The sequence below is a fragment of the Rousettus aegyptiacus genome, unplaced genomic scaffold (assembly GCF_014176215.1).
Source record: "Rousettus aegyptiacus isolate mRouAeg1 unplaced genomic scaffold, mRouAeg1.p scaffold_m13_p_15, whole genome shotgun sequence".
Lineage (NCBI taxonomy): Eukaryota > Metazoa > Chordata > Mammalia > Chiroptera > Pteropodidae > Rousettus > Rousettus aegyptiacus.
The window spans coordinates 12,177,513-12,196,106 of record NW_023416290.1 but is presented as its reverse complement, the minus strand read 5'-3'; the positions used below and the strand labels follow the sequence as shown (position 1 = coordinate 12,196,106).

At 42.8% G+C, this 18,594-nt stretch overlaps 1 long non-coding RNA gene across 1 annotated transcript; it reads left to right on the top strand.

Moving 5' to 3' along the window:
• The first annotated feature begins 2,446 nt into the window (after positions 1 to 2,446).
• Positions 2,447 to 12,538, top strand: LOC107514799. Its single transcript, XR_001597871.2, has 2 exons — positions 2,447 to 2,779; positions 7,243 to 12,538. It is a non-coding gene; the product is annotated as an uncharacterized LOC107514799 (long non-coding RNA).
• The last annotated feature ends 6,056 nt before the right edge of the window (positions 12,539 to 18,594 follow it).

Below are 18,594 nucleotides of genomic sequence, written 5' to 3'. Positions count from 1 at the left end.
GTTAGGTGACCTTATTTGATCCGACACTGTGGCCCGCGATCGGAGAGCTGCGTGGAGGCGGCGGTTGCGAACTGCCTTGCAGGTGTCCTGGCTGGCCAGCCATCTGTTTGAGGTGGGGAGGGGGGCGGAGGGCGGTGAAAGGCCCGAGTCAATGGTCCAGCATTCGTCTCTGATGTCCGGATTTTTCCTTTGCAGCCTCTATTTAGAATAAACCGCGGGCGAGGGAGCGGCCTATACGGAGGAAACGCGCCGCCGCCTGGGTTTCCTCCTAAGGCCTCCCCACCAACGAGGATGAAATCCCAGGACCCGGGTAGATGAGGCAAAGCTGGCATCACCAGAGCCGAGTGGGGGGGGGGGGTAGGTTTTCCGGGTTAAAGACCCACCCGGGTCGTCTGAAGTCTTCACCCTGCAGAGCAGACCCTCCTGGCGAACCAGAGCACAGAGCCCGCACCTTCCCGGCGGCGGGATGCGGTGCGCACCGCGTGACCCTGCCTCCCTCAGGCTTTGGCAAGACGTTCCGATCTTTAACAGTCCCACATCCTAGGTCAATAAACTGGAAACGGATAGAATGAGCATCATCCGGCGAAAGATAAAGAGCAGGAGAACGATGCACATTCTTTCTAGAGCCTCCAAAGAGAGCGTTTTCTCTCACCGCTAATAAAACACCCGACCAGTGAGGCCTTCAGTCTGGGCTCAGCCGCAGAGATGTTGTTTCATCTTAGGTAATTCGAGCCCCCTAAACTCAGCATTTTCAGAACAAATGTGTGTGTATGTGTGTGTATATATATTTATATTTCAATTTACAGAAACCCCTTTCATTTTTGGTTTCCACTTTTCGCAAATACCCGGTTGGAGGTACTGTTGGCTTCTTCAAGCAGATGTCAGCTGGGTGCTGATGGCCTGTGCGTCCTCCTGCGGCAGCAGAGGCGGCAGAGTCCGGTTTGATAAATGTTCAAGGTGAAACATGTCCTTACTCAAAACCCCAGGGTGATTTAGAGTATAAGAGCGAATGTCCAGAGGCGGGAGGTGGCCAGTTATATTGTTTGGTTCCCTTTCTATGGAACTAAATGCGGTTATCTGCAGTCCTAATCCCTCTGGTATCCAAGTGCAGTTTCTAAACAGGCACTAATAGAACCAGAAAATGGGGGCCAGGAGGCAGAGGGTGGAGACTTAACGGAATATTGCTGAAGAAATACAAAGAAGATAACCAAGATATTAACGATATTGGATTTTACGATTTCCTAGACAGGCGTGTCAGGAGCAAGAACATATTCCGAAATTTCTCCCCGCAGTGGCAATGGGTGAGGTGAGGGAGGAGGTAGGTGGTGAGTATGGGGGAAGAGGAGGTCTCTCTGTTGTCACCCTCGGTCCCCTTTATTGAGGAAGAACAATGGCCGGGCCTAGGGTTCTTTTTCTGAAAGAGAAACTGCGGGAAGGCAGAGTTGCTCTTTGTGCCCCAGCCCTTTAGAGGAGGGGGCCATACACACAACCCCCCTGATCATTGGGCGGTGTCCGGGAGATCTGGACCCCTCAGAGACTCCCTGAGAGCTTTAAAAAAAAATCAAGGCGCCGGCCCTCTCGCGGGTAAGGCCCACTCAGTCGCCGGAAGAAGCCGAGAGGCCTCAGAATGCGCCAGGCGAGGAGGAGAAGATGAAAACCACATACTCTCACAGGGCATGTCAGCCGCCCCCCACCCATCCCAACGTCTGATCACGGTTGATTTTGCTTACGTGTGTATTTCAGATTAAGGATGTATTTATTTATTTAATCCTTCAGATCTTCCCATACCACAAAAAGACTTAATTCCTTTCCAAGGCAAGGAGTTGATAAAAAAAAAAAAAAAAAAGAAGAAGAAGAAAAAAAGAAAGAAAGAAAGAAAAAAAAGCACCATTTTAAATCAATAAGGGAATCATATGACTGTGACCTTGACGTGTGAAAGGGGGGAGGGGCTGGTAGATTTGGGCCCAAACCTTTGGCCTCTCCGTTTCTGGGGCGTCCTAGGCCCTTTCTAACGACACCGAAAAGAAAGGGGTTATATTTTCAAAGGTTACCATTGGCTAAAGTTGGGAACTTGCTATTTTCATATTACGTGAAATACATGATTTAATTATACTCCAAAAACAAATTAAGGACAGGCCTTCCACACAAATTGGAGGCAGCTAAATGCTCTTTTGTGCCCGCAGCCCTCGGGTTGTTAAAGAGGCTGCTGATGCATGAGAAGTAAGTGACTGATTTAACTCATTGGGATGCAGGAAGCGACCTGCCCTCTTTTGAAAAAAAAAAAGAAAACGGGAGAGAGAGAGGGAGAGAGAGAGGGAGAGAGAGAGAGAGAGGGAGAGAGAGACTGACTTCGGGATGGAGAAGAGAAGAGAGAGGGAGGAGAGAGGAGGGAAAAGGAGAGAGAGAGAGAGAGAGAGAGAGAGAGAGAGAGAGAGAGAGAGAGAGAGAGAGAGAGAGAGAGAAGAGGAAACGGAGAGGGAGGGAGGCAGGGAAGGAGACCAAACCCCCGCTTTACTGCGTTGAAAGCTTCTGAATTTCAAGCAGAAAGTAGAAGGAGCCACACACGGCAATGAGCGTTTTTCCTTGGGCTGCGTGTGCAGAGCGTAGACAATGAAAATCGCCAGCCCCCTCCCCCATCCCCTGTAGGCGACAAGATTTTTGTTTTGGTTCCTCTCAACGGTGGAAGATGTGCAAAATCAAGTATATAAAGATGTGTACATATTTTTTTAACTAACAAACCAAACGGCCCGAGATGCGGATTACCCAAACGCGCACCGCTGTAAGTACTGTCTTTTCCTGCGTTCGCCGGGCTCTTGCGTCGCTGGCGTCGCTGGCTGAGTTGGGAGTGTTCGCTTTGTGAGTCGGGGCGCCGGTTGAATTGGGGTGTTTTTATTCACAGGGGCTTCCTCAAAGCTTGCACTTTCTGCACGTGAGTGGGTGAAGTGTGTCGCCCGTTGTGGGCGTACAGGACAGGGCACTGGCTCTCTTGGACGCGGAGACTTGGAGCAGCGGGCGGGGGGCGGCGGGAGGCGCCGAGTCAAGGGGTTCCCGCGTAGCGAGCATCCTTGAGAGCCTCCCGCCCGGCTCTGGGCTGCAAGGTTGGTTTCAGGCACTGGATGGAAATCAGGTCGCGGAGATCTTATGCTCCCGGACTCTCAGACGTGCAGGGAGACGGGATGGAATTGGAAGGAGAGACCTGAGGAGGAGAGGGGGAATGCGAGCACCCCTGGCCTAGAATGGAGTACGGGGCCACCGTGAGCCAGGCTCTTCAGTTTGCAGAGCTTAGTCTCGCCGGGGTTAGCTCGCTAGCTAGCATCGCGCCTTCAATGGGTTTTTTACCTACATCTCAAATAAAGGATCTTCTTGAGACAAGGGCTAAGTGAGGGTGGGAGACTTTGTCTCTCGGAGCGCCCAGGCGGAGAAATTTGTGGTTCTGGGGGAGGTATATTTCGGCCTCTCGAAAAATGTGCAAGAATTCCGCGGGCCCACGCTTTCTTTGTGTGCCGGGCAGCGCCAAGCGCTTTGTGCTTCCCAAGGAGAAAATGGCGAGTTCTATTGTGTTTAGGCCATTTTCTTCCGGTACCAGGATTTTCCCAAGTTCTAAATACTTATTTGGAAAGTAGCTTTCTCGTGCCCGGAAAAGTGTGAACCACTGAAGTTCGGCCCCGTGGCCTGGCGTGGGTACCGACCTCAGTTTAGGCGAGATCCTGTTTTCTCACCGTTAGGATACTTGTATCAAAACAAAAATATGACCAATTTGTGCAGATCGGTGCCCTTCAAAGATCCCAAACGGTTCTCAAGGATTCGGACAATAAGTGTCTGTTTATATGTATATATCATACTTTTCCTGATAATCGAAAGGAAAAAATAAAAGACGAAAGAAAAGTAATTAGAAGGAGGAAGGAAAATTTTTTTTCTTTATTCTTTCACTTGCTCAGGGAAACCCCAGGAGTGGTTAAATGTTACCTGCTAGGTTGGTCTTTTGTTTTTTAAACCGAAGGCGAAACGTTATTTTGGACAGAAGGAATTATTAAGTAGCCTGAACTGCTAGAGCACATGCCTTCTTTGCTTCATAAGAAAAAATTATAAGGTGTTAGAGATGGGATTCAGTTTAATGTTCTTAGTGCTTATGTATGTGTGTGTGTGTGTGTGTGTGTGTGTGTGTGATGTATATATGTTAATCTGTCTGGAGAGAGAGGTAAGAAGGTTGTTGCTTGGCTTTTTTTCTTAATTTTTCAGTTTTGTAAAAATTTCTGCATTTATTGAACTATATGTAAAAGTAGACAAAGATGCCTATAAAAGGAGGTCTATGTGACTCTTGAAAGAAAAAAAAATGCTGTTGAAAGATACTATTTCCTACCTACTACAATTCTTTGGACCCCTAAATGAGTTGGTGATTTTGTCAGCTCAAAAATAATGAAATGCAAACTTTCCCCATCTGCTTCCTGTACTCTCATTTTAGTGGAAAATATAGAAAAATGAAAACAACTGGAATAGGAGAGAGAATGTAAAGCCTATAGGCATTTCCCCCTTCTACATTATCTTAAAATTTTAGGGCATAAAATTGGTGCAGAAGCATCGTGATTTACATTTTTCAAAATACATCACTACCATCTCCCTTCATGTGGATCAAGACCATGGACAGCGAACTGATATTAAATCACTGAGCAAAAAGGACTCCAGTAAAATTTTGAGGGAGCAAAATGAGAGTTTACACTCAAAACATGTTAGGAGACAAAAATAATCTTTATGATTTTTAGAAGGAATTAGACTCCTTTAAAGTGTGGCATTTCCAACTTATTCAAACCAAGTTTTTTTTAAAAAAATCACCGATTTATATACTCTGTCTTAAATAGTAATGTTCTTTATCCTATTAAAATGAGGTCTACCTTTTGTGTCTGGTAAATAACAAATTTAAGTCCATCCATTTAAGATGTGGGCTCTTTCTTATAAGGCCTTCAACCAGGGTGACAGTAGAGAAATTTTACTATCTTAGACTAGCATTAGCTGAATGACACTAGAGCAAATTAAATTGATTTTTATCAGTGACTGAATTTCTAAATGCATAGAATTGGAAAAATTAAATGCCACTTTGACAGACAGGGATAATATGAATGGAGATATAATCCAGCTACTCCTTCCTTCTACTCCTGTTTAGGCATTGCTGTCTATAACCAACAGTTCAGTGTTGTGGGCAAACATATTTTTTTTCTAAGATAGTTGCAGATTTGTTAATATATGCTGATTTGATTCAGGGCACAGGATTGGTTCAGTGTGGCTCTGTGTTGAAGATCAATTTATTTTGTTTCATATATTGTTTAAATTGCTTTTATTCCTTTACAGAATTGAACTCCATTTAAAACCATTTCATTTGTGGATTACATAACACTTTCAAAATTGCTCATTTAAATTTCCAATTTCATGTATCTTTGGCTTATTTCATAACCTGACTTCAGTGTGTCTTGTAAATGCCTGAGAAATCGTGTAAGGAAAAAATAATATTCAGGTTCAAGAAATTAAAAGTGTTTATATCTAAAATTAAATTTTAAAACATTAAAGAGAGTTCAGGGTTTATAAATTTATTAATTTTTGATCTTTACTCATTGGATTTGACTATAGAAGAAAACTGCAGTTATCTGAATGTACAGATTCTTAAAATCAGATGATAGATATGTTTTGGACACAGACACAAACACACACTCACTTTTTTATTTACAACGTCTTCAAAGTACTTGCAAAGAAAATGGAATGATCAGGACCATGGTGAGGTCCCTGTGACTCCACGGAGTGATGAGTGGTGGCCCAGGGCTCTCTGGCTGGGGGACAGAGTTCGCTGATTGGGAAAGGGTCATTGTTTAGAAAGGCACTTTCGTCCGGAATAGCATTCGCGATAAGATTAAACCTAAACTTAAACCTTGGCCTGAGGACAGGATGGCGGAGTGGCAAGAGGAGACGCAGATAAGCCCTGTTTCTGCTGCTTGCGCACATAATTAAGAGGCCGCCCCTCATCTGGAACAGGCTCTGTCAGGCCCAGGATGCTTATTTTGCTGTGACTTGGCCAACCATGTGTGAGCAAACAAGAGCCCAAGATCTTAGAATTAGACCTAGATGAGATGTCCAGAAGGGGTAGGCTCTTGTCTCCATTTTAGGGAGAGACAGCTGAGAATGGTGACTGCGGCTTGCCTTGTGCGAGACTGAGCATTGACGGTAGGACTGTGAAGAAGGGCTGGGGAGACTCGGAGCGCGACGTCTTAGGGGGCTGTCTTTGGGCCAGTGTGGGCGCCGGGGGTACAGGCAAGGGCAGGGCACTTGCCCTTTGCTGTACCCAGGCAAGCTCTTGGGGGCTGAGCGCCTTCTGCGGCTCTTTGGTTTCAAGGACACAGCGAGCTGCTCAGGACTTTGGGAGCCAACATCTGTCTGACTGGTGACGTCAGCAGCCCGTGTAATCCTCTTGTGCTGAAGGCAGATGCCTTATTTGTTTGGCTGGAGAGAGCCATTAATCCCTAATTCTGGATCAGCAAGCGAGGGGGAAAGACCGGACCGCTCCGACCCACCCCCTCCCCACCCCCACCTCCCACCCTAAAGCACCTTATACCACGGAAGCCTCTCAGCCTCCTCTTTCCTCCGCGAATGCGCTGAGCAGCGATTGAAAGCGCTTTGGTCCTCTGCAGGTTTGAGCAGGGCTAGTAGGTCTTTCTCCTTCGGATTTCTAGGGCTATGTGTATATGTAATTCTTTCTCTTATCGATCGTTTCGATTTTCTTGCTGGGACTCGCTGCTCTTGCAGTTTGCAGGGTCCTAAGCCAAGGAGGGGGTGGAGATTAGCGAGTGCGGATCCGGAGGGAAGGGGTGAGGCAGGGGAAGGAGGGCGCGGGATGCGCGAACGGCAGCGCTGCACCGGAAGACCGTCAGCGGACGCGTTTTGAAGGTTCCAGCTTTCGAAAGCTTTTCTCTGGCCGCTGTGGTGCCGCAGCGTCTGGCCCCCACCTGGAGGCTTCCGCAGCCGGTACCTGCGCGCACCGCCACCGCGCCGCCCCCCGGGCAGCGCGCCCCGGCTCCGCGCGCCCCTCCGCGTCCCGCTGAAGCCTGGGGACAGAGGTCACGGCCCACCGGCTGGGGTCCCGTCCTCTCGTCACCTAATCTCTCCCGCCTGCTCCCTCCCTCCTCCTGTCCCTAATCCCCAGCCTTTCTCTCCCCGCTCCTGCCTCCTTCTCTAATTCTGCTCTGTGATTCTGTTTTTCAGGGACGTATTCTGGGGTCTCAACGTTAAACCGGCTCTAGGCGCTCTCTCCAGCCGCAGCCGGGCTCTGCGCCCCCCGGGGGCCGCGGTGGCTGAGGATACCCCTTTCTTCGGACGCTGGAACCGGAGAGGGCCTCTCCCTTGGGCCGACCGCGATAGGGGACACCGCGAAAAGAGCCGCTGAGGCCGCCACCTCCCGCCTGCGGCGCAGAGGGCTCCGCCTGCAGAGGTCAACTCCCCTCACCCCTTCCTCTCTCCTGCTCTCCCTCCCTCCGCCTGGTTTAGGTCCCTCCAGCCTCCTGCCGCTGGCCGCAGCCCGAGGAGTGCGCGTCCGCTGAGCCGTTCTGAACCGTAACCCCTAGCCAGGCCCAGCCCCGAGGTCCGCGCTCCCGGGCAGTGGGGAAGCCTCAGCCTGCAGCCTTTTTTCTCTGCAGCAAAGCTGTAGTTAGACCAGATGGGCCGCCCAGCTCTCTCGGGACTAGGCAGGTGCGGTTGAGTTAATTTTTCCGCATTACAAAGAAAGATGACCCAGCCCGCTCCTGGACTCTCTTCCCCAAACCTTCCAACCAAAATTGCGGTAACGTTATCAAAGGACAGAGACCAGGCATATCTGCGTGTTTATCTTAGGTACGCACACGTATGATTATCTACCGCTTTCTGTGCTAGATCTCAATCCCACAGCAGGAAGTGATTGGCAAAGCTTTCTCCATCAGAACATGCCATGGCGCGGTCCTTAAAACCTGCCAGTCCTTGCGAGTGACTTAGAGGAGATGTCGGGCGAACCAACCCAGTTAATTGCCTTCAGTAAAATAACACGATTACGAAATTAGATCTGTGCCAGAGGGGTAATTAACTTCGATCCACGCCATCATTTGAAAACTAGGTTTATAGGCGTATGCATGTTTTTAGGTGTGCTGCAAATGGCATGCAGATATATGCATATATATACGCAGACATGCATCGTCTACACTCCACCCGAGCAGCCTAATTAGCAGCGGCTGTGGCAGCTGTGGCAGGAGGCGAGCGGAGACAGGACCCGGGCTTCTGAGTTACGACTCTGGGGAAGTCGTAGGGACTCAGAGCTCCGGGAAGGGGGAAGGGCAGAAGTGTGGTATTCGCCGGGGTCAGTGTCTTTCCGGATCAAGATCAGACTCTGCCCTCCGTGTTCACAGCGGACCTTGATTTAATGTCATACAATTAAGGCACGCGGTGAATGCCAAGAGCGGAGCCTACGGCTGCACTTGAAGGACACCAGAGCATCTCAGGATATGAAGGGGGAAATGACCACTGCAAGGAGATTGGAAGGGTGGTAGAACAAACCCATCCTTTGCGGCATAGAGACCCTCGAACAGATTCCAGAACCAACCTGGTTTCATAAGCAAAAGGGTCACGGTTTTCAGTAGGAGCTCGGAAATCCACAGGCAAATCCCCAAGGGGGATTTTAGGGGCGCCTCAGTGACAGCTGTCAGGAGAGCAGTCGTTCTAGAGAGTTGAAGCGTTTAGAAAGCAGCAGTTTTTTTGTTTTGTTTTGTTTCAAGAGCGGGTAATATGATTGCTTGCAATCCTGGGACAAACTGCGGTAACAAAACCGAAGAGAGAGGGAGGATAATAACATTAAATGGCGCCCTCGCCACGTTGCGCAAGGAACCTCAAATGGCTCAGCTCCTTGGGGAAGCTCGGAGCCACCGCCGCCACCACGACCACCACCACCACACTTCTGCCTTCCTCTTCCCAGTCTGGAGTCGGCCTAGCTCGGCTTTTAAAAGCCTGGGCGATTTCCTTGTTTTGGCATAGTCGCATGGCCAAATCAATCAAAGGAGTGGGTCAAGGGTAAAAGCCCAGGCCGGACACTTTAGCAGGACTCAGTAAATTAATTTATTTGGAAGCCGATGAGGTGGACTTTGTTAAGGTAGTAGCTCCGCACCACGGCCTTGGAGCCAAAGACAAACCCAGGCTGTGAAAGCGAGCCTTGATTGATGTCTTTGTTCTGCCTTGGCCTGCGGGGGCTGGGAACAAAGAGAGGAGCTAAGAGAGGATTCACTAAAGTAGCCGCGCCCTCCGCGCCTGCCGCTGTCCGCGGTGCTGACCACGGCCCTCGCCTCTCTGTAATTTCATCACAATGCAATAGGATAGTCCTGCCCTTACCACTCAGCATAACAGGATATTAGGTAATTTGCGAAAGAAAAATGAAAAGCAAGGAAATGCGCATACAGCAAAACCTAATATTTACCGAAATAGTCCACTCTAGCTGTTGCCACATTTGGTTTGTGCTTTTCCGGTTTCATGGGGTTTATTATATACATACAGTTAGTGTATGTATATTGGGAAACAATTTTGAGTCTATTTAGGCTAAGTAATGGGTATAACTTGCAAAAAGGAGAACGAGAAGAAGGAAGTCTCTATTCTTTTCTTTCTTAAGCCATCTACCTTTAAAACATAGGAACATGAGGTCCTCAGCTGCGCACTTTAACCACGGTGGTGTTCACCAAAAGAAGGGACGCGTGGTGGACTCAAATGTGGGCCTCGAGACGTACCAGGAAGGGATGGGATGGGGACTAACTAGGTGAGAACGAACTGGAGTCCACCCAGCCTGCCTCCTTGAGCCAAGGTCGCAACAGGGTAGCTTTCCCAGGCAGGTCCTGAGCTCCGAGCTCTGCAGACCGCTGTGGTATACGGAGCTTGCTTTGCGCTTCCCGGCCGGCGGGAGGCGCTGCAGGGCCCGGAGGCCTGAAATCCGCACTGCGGAAAAGCTGACTCCAGCATCCTCCTCCTTACAGCGCTGGCAGGTGGAAAAAGGCAGGGTGGTTTACTAAATCCCAGGCAATGAAGATTCGCATTAGGAGTCTAGGGTCATATGGGTCAGTACTAATATACTCAATAAATCTTTAAATCTCTCAGCATATTTCATCATCGTAACCTAAATGTTGACAGCAATTGTACATAAATAATAAAAATTTAAATGCCCTAACTAAATAATGAATCAAAGAGGAGGGAAGAAGGGATGGAGGGAGGGAGGGAGAGAGAGAGAGAGATTGAGAGAGATTGATATTGTAAATGACCAATCTGTAGCCATCCTGAGCTCTCAAAAGGAATTACTACGGGTTTGCTTGCGTTTGTTTATAAATTCACAAACGTAAAGGATGTTAAAATTAGGAATAGCTAGAACAATCCAGATTGGGCAATAGAGGCAGCAACACCAATTTTGATTCAGATATAGAAATGGTCCATAAGTGGGTCTTACATTTAATTAGATTCGTTCTTTTACACCTGAATGACGTAAATATGTGAAATAATTCAGAAAACAAAGCTACCAAGCACAGCATCCTCAGCCAGATATATCTTCGCCTTGATCCCTCAGGGTGGATTTTATTGTCCTTCAATTTTAGAATTCTGTGTTTGGTTTTTCATACACATTGATGACCTAGGTTTATATTTCATTTTATACAATTTTGGAGGGTGTAGATAAAAACACACGGGGAGAAAGGGGGCTATTGGAATGACGGTAAGAAGGGGATGGGAATATTCTTTTGTGCCAGTTAAGACCAGTCACTAGACATTGTAGTGGGTTAAAGCATTACGCATTAGCTTGGAAGCCTTGATTTCTTCCAGTATTTATGTGACTCTGCTGATCTCCTGCTTCCACATCCCCTGGGATATATCATGAAGCAACATGGGTCCAAGGCTGGAAAATATTCCTGCCTGAGTTGTGTTATAACTTGTATTACCTAATAGGGACACATTTAATCTTCCTAATAGGGACACATTTAATCTCCCTCACTCCAATCCTTCCTGTTTGGGACAGTCTAATTTTGTCCGCCGGAAAGCTTAGTTTTAAAATTACTTTCTAAATAGAAATTAAATATCTGCTGTGAAAGAGAGAAGGTAAAATACCACTTAGGGAACGCGATTTAGTAATCTGCTTGCCCGTGATTAAATCTAGAGTAGTTATTGATCTGCAATATTTCTAGATTTTTAAAAATTATTTTCTATTTCTCTTACAAATAATCCTCTGCTTTAATGTCCATTACCGATTTCCCTACTATGAAATTTTATGTTCAGCATTTTTGCAACAAATCGATCAAGGCTTCGTAATGGGAGAATCTCGGAGCCGCGTGTGATGGAGCCCCTTCGACAATTACAACTTTCATTTAGTGGTCTGAAATTAAAGCTTCTCGGAATAACTTAGGAACAGCTTGACCCTTTCAGATATTCAACGACAACCCTCCAGGGAAATAGTATGTTTCCTTCTCGGGAACAAGATGCTAACGCAGTGCACCAGGAGATATCCGATGTCAACAATACCAGGGCGCCCTCTGCTGCCTGTAAGAGGCAGGACAGCAGTTACAAAAGCCAGATGGCACTGAGTCACAAACGGTGAAAACATTAAGCTCTGAGAAACATTTAATCTGTGAAATTTAAAAGCTCTGATTATATTGTATTATTGAAGGGCCGCCCGATTTTGATTATGAGCACTCCTTGGATAATTTTCCTTGATTCTGAAGGGTAGTGAAAGTCAGCGTTTTTTAGTTTTCATCTGTCAAATTATTTCTGTAGGAAAACATTTCTGCACCCTTTCTCAAATTTTATATGGAAATATAAAATGGAAAACCAGAGTGAAAAAATTTTATTTGCAGTAGATTTCCTTGTTTCCCCAGATAACTAGAATCTAATAAAGAAAAAAACGAATTAGAATAAGGATAAGCCCAAGTTGTTTAACTTTGTTTAAAGATAATTTTTTTTTAAAAAAATTAAGGACTGGGGTATGGAATTGTTTTCTTGTTTTGACAATTAACCTAGATTTTTCTCAAGTGTTAAGTTTGTGAATAAGAAAGCGAGCTGTGTTTGAGGGAGAAAGTGGAACTTTTGCTTCACACTAATATGTACACCCTTTTTAACCTCGATATCCTTGTAATGAATTTGTAGCCATACTTAGCTTGCAAAGACCTCCTTAGCAAAGATCACTCTGAGTAGGAGTGATCAGATATGGTCACAGCATAAGCAAACTCATAAGAAGTGTCACGTGCATTAAAAAGGAGATTTTCAGGATGGAGTAATCCCTTCTCCAATGAAATAGAGTTATTTCAAAAGGTTCAAAATCCTTTTTAATTTTATGTATTATAGGGCACATATCGAATAAAAATGTACAGTTGTATTAATTCAGTGTTGTAAATTTCAAAATTACAGCCTGTTTCTAAACATACATCTTTGCCATGAAGATTATTGTTGAATGTATTAGTGCTAATGCAATAAAATGCTTCTAATTATAATGGGGTTGTTAAATAAATTTTATAAAAATAAAGTTCTGTTTATATTATGGTGTCAGAATGAAATACCTATGTAATGCAACTCATTTTAGTTTTTAAATTAAAATTCTTACAATAATATTAAGCTACAAGTTTGCTGAGAATATTAAGCTAAATTTTAAAATATGATTTTATCATTTGCTATAATAGAAAAAAGCCTTGATTAAATATTAAGCTAACTTAAATATTTGGCCAACTATGTAAAATTTCATATAACTGTAGGTACATTTGTCTTCTGAAGGTTACTTCACAAAGAACGCATTTGCAAATTTGAAATAAGAAAAGATTGTCAGAATATTTATATTTTCATTCTAAACATTCATTGTTTTAAAAAACTGAAACATTATTTTTCTTTTTGTTTAATTTCTTTCTATATCAATTATATTTTACCTAGGAGAGAATGAACACAGTGACATATTTTACTATATCCCTAATAGTTATTATAATAAGTTTAAATCCAATTTCTAAGTTGAAACATTTTTTTTTTAATTTTAAAAACCTCTTGCTCTATCTAAAAACAAAACAAAACAAGACAAACAAACAAAAAAAAAACCTGAAGGGAACCAACCAAAAGAGCTGCTTCTCAGATGATGTTCAAGAGATGCAGGCCAGGGTAAAAGCATGCACCAATATTTGCTGTTTAAATTTATACATAAGGGTTTTTAATATCTTTGTGTTTTATATTTGCACAGGGGTGACATATAGTAACTGAAACACTCATCCTAACTTCTTCTGGGTATTTAGAATTCATGGAAACATTCATTTCTATAGGAGTAATATCTCAACAATATCTTTATGGAAAGCACTAATACAGTGAAAGCAACCAACTACTTAGGTTTTATTCAAGAATTAACCACACAATAATTGTGTCCTCATTTATGTCCACTCTTAGATGAAATTAACATAGAATTTAATACTTGTGGACCACAAAAATAAAAGCTCTTTAGATTAGAAAGAACAGGCTTTAGCAAACTCTAAAGTATTTTTTTAATCCAGTATTCAGACTCAGCTGTCACTGCAATTTCCATCAGCTGCTATTAAGTAACTAGTATAATATAGAAATAAGGTTGAGTAGGAATTGAAAATATAATCTTTTAAGATGCAATAAAATTAGAATGTCAAAAAATTGGGATTGATTTTTTTTTTTTTTTTAGAAGATCAGTAGTTATCAAGTTCAGGGAAAATATTTCTGCTGAAGAACAAATTGCTAGAAAAGTAAAAAAGCTCGATACTGGAAGCAAAAGATACTACTAAGGCAAAATGGGAAGAATTAAGTTTGAGATACAGGTGGAAGAAAATATTTGACTTCAATTTTATTTTTAATATTTCAGTAGAAGATATTTTTGTAAAAAATTCTTAAGGAAATACTAGATATTACCTCAGAGTGTATTTTCATTGGAATGCATTGCAATTTTTATCTTGTTGCATTAAAGAAAGAGGAAAAAATAGAAAATTAAATTAGCAAAATATTATTTTATTATTCAACTTTCATCCTAGGAATTGAGAGAGAGAATTGTGTTTTTCCTGTCCTAGCCGTTTGTCAAACTTTTTTCAATTATAAAGGAGGAATGAACTTGAATATAATCGTATACGTGGTATAAATAATAAAATTATTATAATATAGTATATGTTGGGCAAAAATATCTTTCTCCTGACAATTCGTTGAAATACAAAACAGTGATATGTGAAAAAAAAACTCGATTTAGCAAATTGTTCTTTCCCGGTTTCAAGGTTCTACGTAGTTGTCACAATATATTTAGACAGACAGGATACTTAATTGGAACCCAATCACAGTGCTTCCTAGGAGTTCCCAATAGGCAATGCTAGTGTGAGGAGTGAGTCCCAGGCTGACATGCTAAAATCTAAGAACCTTGGCGAAGGTCAATTCAAAGGTTGTGAAGTTTGGGCTACTATGAAAACATGAAGTGGAGAAAGACATTCTCCTGACCAAGAACTATATAGTGTCAGTTTTCCAGGTCAGAGGAACTTTATCCTTCTCTGGATATTTTGGCCTGACTTTACTATCTCAATTCCCAGAACTAGACTACAGTAATTGTCCATTTTCACTGTCCTGATAACACTAGATAATCAAACAGAAACTGGCCGCAAGCTCTCTAAGAATACATTCTTCAGTAAGTGATTTTTACAACCCGGATATATTTAAAAGAAAGGGATTCTAACTCTATGAAAGGGTTATTTTAATTTAATTTTTCAATTCAGAAAGTACGAATATTTATAAATGCTCATTAAGCATCGGGCAGTTGTGTTAGTCGGGTGTGAGAAAGAAGATTGTGGTGAGTGTGTATATACATACGTATGTATGGAGAGAAAAGCTAGTAATAATGAATATCTATGTTAGAGATTATGGTTAACATTTAAAACATGATTGTGGAAAAAATAAAATCAACTCTAGCTGCGACCCAAACCCATCTCTCTTGCAATTATCTTCTTACAATCAGCTAATCAACATGGCAAAACCCCATGGTACAAGAGAATTATTAATAAAGAAACATTAAAAACCTGTCTGGTTCTTGCAGGCTCCATGCTCCTGCTGTTGTTATTGCAATAATTTTCTGCAGTAATTAACACTTTCTAAATCCATGAATGTCCTTTTGATGAAAAAAAATTTTTTCCTACATTATCTTTCCACTTCTCTCTTTCTGCTCCCTCTTATCTGAATTGAATAATGAAACCCAGGAAGGTAAGTTTTTAAACCAACGACATTGAACACCTCCTTCGGTCACTAGATGTAAGACCCTGTATATATGATTCTGTGGTATAAGTCATTATAACCAGTTTATATATATATAACTATACATAGATATGAATTTGAATTGACTTTTATTTTAACCTCTCCTTTTTGTCTTGGTAAACGCCCAAACTCTCCTAGGTTTCAAATGATAAAAACATATTCATTCATTCATTTAATCACTGTTTGAATGATTACGAGGTGCCAGGCACTGTTCAATGCGTTGATTATTTAATGATGAATAAAACAGATATGACTTCTATCCTTATGGAGTTTATAGTCTTGTGCCAGAAACTTGTCCCAGTGTTAAATTTTCTAGTCCCATAAACTAACTTTCCTTTTATAATTTAAGTCCTTTTATCTTTAAATGCTTCTATTCTAACTGGAATTTTCTTAACAATAAGAGCAGATTTGTGTTTTACTTTCCTGGGATAAACAAGCCGAAACATTTACATTTCCCTTGTGGATCCCATTTCCTCCCCCATTGGTAACAATGAATGCTTCTACTGTCCCCTTTCAAATTTGGAGGTCAATTGAGCAAAATATTCATACAGGCTGGCCTATTGTTGATTATAAAATATTAAATACTATCTCAATTGTGGATTACAGGTTATGTTTGAAGTCGCTGTGGATTATTATACGTTATTATTATATTTATGTCTCATTTGTCACAGATTTTGACTTCCCATGTATTTTTCACTACATATATGTACATCTAAACTCTGTAATTTGGTCTTTATTCATTTTTTTATGCATGTTTATGATAAACTGGCTTTGTTCCTATTCATTTTTTTCTTTTTATTATTTTTTATTTTAATGAGCTAGTTCTTCAATGATCAAGATTCTTTTCAATTTATATATATACATGCTTTCTTTCTACAGGGTTTGTCCATCTAATAAAACCACCAGTTGGTTTTATTAGGTTGGTTAATCATATACACCAAATCTAACTTAGTTGTTAAATTGCTCACAATAATGAGACCGACCTCATCATGACCTCATGGTTCAAACGTTTAAAATAAACATCAAATCGACGAATCACTCAAAAGTCTATTTGAAAGTTCTACCGCACATGTAATTTTCAAGCTATTCTCTAATTCACATCATTAGTTGTGAAATTTTTAGATTTCTAGTCCCAAGAAAAGCAATCATGATTATCTCCTGAAGTTATTGCTCACAACTCTTGGTTATCACCTTGATCAAGGCTTTGAAAATGGCCCGATGTCTGTCAGAGTTTTCAAGGCAACGACAGGTGTCATGTGTATAAAAGGGGTAAAGGTCTTTTCCTATAAATTCTGATTACTCAACTTATCAAAAGACGTGAGGGTGGGAGCTCTCCGCTGTGGGAGGCAATTGGTATAATACGGCACTCTGCATATACAGTTCCTGTGGTGATGACGCTGGCATCTGAAGGCCCATTGTTTAGGCTGAACTCTGACTTTAATGATTGAGCAGTTTAGATCTTTCTTCCTTCTTTCCTTCCTTCCTTCCTTCCTTCCTTCATTCCTTCCTTCCTTCCTTCCTTCCTTCCTTCCTTTCTTTTCTTTCTTTCTTTCTTTTTTCTTTCTTTCTTCCTTCCTTCCTTCCTTCCTTCCTTCCTTTCTTTCTTTCTTTCTTTCTTTCTTTCTTTCTTTCTTTCTTTTTTGCTTTCACTGGAATTTAGAATTACTGAACTTGATCAGTGATTCTCCATAATAGGGCAATAAGAACTACTTGGGGAGCTAGTTCATAGATTTAGAGTTTTGGGTCCCATTCTCAGAGATTGAGTTTCAGCAGGTCTGGGACACATTTAAACAAGCCCTACAGCTGGTTCTCATGCAACTGTCTACATTTTGAGAAATTCTGCACTGGTTCTCTGAGCATTTTTCTAGCTTTAAGATTTCTGTTTATGAATGAAAGGAAACTAATAATTCTAAGATAGTGAACTTGATCACTGAATAAGCAGACCCAGGAAGGATTTATATTTGGGAGAATCTTAGTTATAACATGGAGAGTATGGAAGTCTGCGATCTTCAGGAAGAAAATGCCAAACTAGAATGAAATGTGCAATGTCTTTATCGGGGAAAAGGCTTGAGAAAATAATGGGGGAGTAGGTAAGGTGGCTGAGCTGTCAGACTGCAACGCAAGCCTGATCTTCAATGAAACCGAGAGGCAGGGAAGGCAGGATGCAGGCACCTTGGACTAACGAGCAGTCTAAGAAAGGTTCGGTGGGGTCATCCCGAAGCCCCCATGCCAAAGCTGGCTGTCAGAGGAGTCCCAGGTCTCCTAAGAACACGCTTGCTCTAGTATATTATTTATCAGAGTTAGTCAGGGGTTGAGAGCAGGCCATGGGAAACATGGCCTCTGAACAAACATAATAACGGGTTTTAGAGAACAGGAGCTGGGGCCTGTGATTGATTCACTCCCTGTAGCTGGAGGTCTGTGAGGCGCCTTCCCATGGCTTCCACAGGGAGACAAATCCTTGTCGGTCCAAAATCAGTGTTAACAAGTCAACTGCTAGGAAGTTTAACAGAAGTATATCTGCCATCACATTAAAGAAACCCAGATCTGACATGAACAGAATCGACAATCGATAAAAGATGGAGGCGATTCGAGAGGTTTAGAATAATTATCTTGCTCCCAAAATGCATTCGGTAAAATGGGCTAGGTCACACTATGATAGTTACAACCCCCAAATCTCGTAAAGGTTGGTATCTTGCTCATCCTACTTGCCCAGTCCAGGCTGGCATATCGGCATAGTGAGGACAGGACCCTGTGGATGTCACTCATTCACAGAGCCACCAGGAGTCAGAGCTGACTTGACGGCATGGAACACACGAAGGTTGCAGGTGGGACTCTGTCCACACTTATGTCCTAAGAAATTCAGCTGATGGAAGCTTCACTCTCCAAAGATGCCATCGTTTTAAACACTCGATCTCCCCCAACAATATTTTAGGGAAAGAGAAGGCCGAAGTTTCAAGTTCAGGCAAATGGTTTGACCCAGAAGCGATACTGCTTCCATTCCCATTTTATTGTCTAAAATTGGCCACTTGTCCATGCAGAGAACTGGAATCTTCCATGCATCTCAAGTTGAAGATAATAGATATTGGTGAACAGTAATGCTTACCAAAGTAAGACTTCCTGCAAACCCTGTCCCTTAGATAGAGTGGCTGACTACTTCGCTGTAAGGGTCCTGGAATTCAGGAATCTAATGTGGCTGAAATAAAACCTGTCTTCGGACTTTTTTTTTTTGCATTTTTTGAGGGCAGTGAGGTGTGGCAGGTAAGGCTTAGACAGGGAGCCAAGTAATCTTTTAGTATAAAA